At 43.8% G+C, this 2741-nt stretch overlaps 1 pseudogene; it reads right to left on the bottom strand.

Moving 5' to 3' along the window:
* Nucleotides 1-361: 361 nt before the first annotated feature.
* LOC144275191 (olfactory receptor 14A16-like) lies at nucleotides 362-1291 on the bottom strand (annotated as a pseudogene).
* Nucleotides 1292-2741: the final 1450 nt, after the last annotated feature.

The following is a 2741-nucleotide window of genomic DNA, read 5'->3' as shown; positions in this document are numbered from 1 at the left end:
TCATACCCCAAGCAAAGCTTTGACCCCAAAAAAGAAGAAGAACCAGAGACTCCATGAAGTCCACTGGGTACTTTCTAATGGCTACTGATTTTATGTGGAAGGTACTCAGATAACATGGTGAGGGGTGGCAGTATAGAAGCAGGAGATAGATAGATTTTCATCTTACTTATACTGGTATAAACCTGGAAGAACTCCACTGACTGAGTGGAGTTAGTGTGGATTTACCACTATACAGACAGCATTTTGCATAAAAAAAATCACACACCATATTCTTATGGGGACAATAATGTCATCAGTTGATTGTATTTGTAAAAAACCACAGATAAAACCATGTTCATAAGAGAAACACAGACATTTTATTCTAGTTGAATAACCTCCACCCAGTCAGTTTCCTCAGGGAAGCTTTGATTTCCTTGTTCCTTATGCTGTAGATGATCGGATTCATCACTGGCGGCAGCACGGAATAGAGAACAGCCACCACGAGATCCAGAGCTGACGGAGAGCTGGAGATGGGTTTCATGTAGGCAAAGACAACAGTGGAAAGAAACATGGAAATTACAATGAGGTGCGGAAGGCATGTGGAGAAGGTTTTAAGTCGGCCCTGCTCAGAGGGGATTCTCAATACCGTGGTCAAGATCTGAACATATGTCACAATTATAAAAACAAAGCAACTTAGGGTTAAACACACACCAAATCCAATAATCCCAACTTCATTGAAGTACGAGTTAGAGCAGACGAGCTTGAGTAGCTGGGGGATTTCACAGAAGAACTGATCCACCATGTTGCCTCCACAGAAGGTTATCGAAAACGTGTTCCCAGTATGCAATGAAGAATAGAGAATTACACTGATCCAGGCACTGGCTGCCATTTGGACACAAGCTCTCCTGTTCATTATAGTCTCATAGTGCAGTGGTTTGCAGATGGCGACATATCGATCGTACGCCATGATGGTGAGTAAGGCGAAGTCGGCTACAGCAAAGAAGATGAGGAAAAAGACTTGGGCGACACATCCAGAATAGGAAATGGACCTGTTGTTCATAAGGGAATTGGTCATAGATTTGGGGATGGTGACAGAGATGGAGCCGAGGTCTAGGATGGACAAACTCATCAGGAAGAAGTACATGGGGGTGTGAAGGTGGTGGTCAAGAGCTATGGCTATGACGATGAGAAGGTTCCCTGTCAGGGCTGCCAGGTAAAGCACTAGAAACACCATGAAGTGCAAAATCTGCAGCTCTCAAACATCAGAGAATCCCAGGAGAAGGAACTCGGTCACGGTGGTTCGGTTGGACATTATCTTTCTTAGTTCATTGTGTGATGGCTGTGGAGGGAAGGAGAAGAGCAATGGTCAGGGTTATAGTGAGAGAGGGAATGACACTGATTCCCCTCTCCATGATATCTCATGGTGTGAATGTCAAAGGTGCACAGCACTTGTCACTTCCATTGTCTGGAGTAGTGAGGGCTCCTCACCGCTCACAACCAGGTCACTACTCTGGTGCGTCATTACAGGAGTGTAAATTGGCATCGCTCCCTTAAAGTCACTGGAGCTGGGTCAGTTTACACCATCTGAGGATCTGGCCCAAGATGTGGCTTGATCAAATGCAGGATGAAAGATGGAACAAAGTACAAATCAAATCCAACAATCTGAGCCAAAATTATGCCCCTATTGCTATAGACAGCAGGCTCACAACTTGGCCAACTAAAATACTAAAATGCCAGCACAGTCTGATTCCCACTTAACTGAGAAACACAGCACAGAATCACCCAGCTTCCCGCATGGCAGCTTTTCTGTGATGATTCCACCCCAACATCCCACATACCGCCTGATGCCTACTTACACGTTGATTTATGGCACCAGATCCCAGCTGCACTCCCATTGCTGGGTGATGATGGGCTGGTCGCATCACTCGGTTGCTGCTAGGTTGTGTGGTTCCCCTCTGTGACTTTATTTCTGTGCTGTGTGAGTCAGGAGACTTCGGTTCTAGTCTTGCCTCTTTCACTTTGTGACCATGGAGCAGTCACTGCTGCCTCTCTTTCCTCCCCTTCCCTTTGTCTGTCTTGTGTACTTTGAATGTGAACTCTTTTGGGGATGGATTGTGTCTTCCTATGTGCATGTTCTGTGCACATGTTGACAGTATTTTTGTTTAGCAGGCAGCAGTGTGGGACAGAGGCTATGATGGTAGAAGTGGAGATCTGGGTTCTAGTTCCATCAACCTCCTGCCTGTCCTTGGGTAGGATAAAGAGAGACAGCCTTTGTCTGGGAGCTTTGACTCTCAGGGCTTTAGTTTAGAGAGGTTAGTATGTTTAAAACACATTCTCTGGGCGACCAACTTTGCTACTTACTCAGTTTTACCATCCTGCAGCTACCCCTTTGAAACAGACAAACACGGTTGCAATAGAGGGAATGGGGTTGGAAATTATGGTGTTATTGGACAATATTTATGTTCCCCACCCTGGTGAAAAGCTAAGTTTCCAGGTAGGAGTAGTCAGACAATTTCTACTTTATTTCAAAGGAAAATTCAGTTTTCAATTAATATATTTTCATGGAAAGTTTCTGATATCCATAAAAATGAAAACTTTTTTTGATTATGCCTAAAAATTTTCAGGTTCGAACAGTTTTTGGCTGAAACTGTTTGGCTTTCACAACCTCAATGAAAAGTCAATTTTTTCTGGTGGAAAATAAAATCTGATCATCTCTATATATCTGCATAATTTGATAGTAAAAGTCTTCAAGAGTTCTAATT

The sequence above is a fragment of the Eretmochelys imbricata genome, chromosome 14, assembly GCF_965152235.1.
Source record: "Eretmochelys imbricata isolate rEreImb1 chromosome 14, rEreImb1.hap1, whole genome shotgun sequence".
NCBI lineage: Eukaryota > Metazoa > Chordata > Testudines > Cheloniidae > Eretmochelys > Eretmochelys imbricata.
The sequence above is the reverse complement of the archived record's forward strand: the minus strand, read 5'-3'. Positions and strand labels throughout refer to the sequence as shown.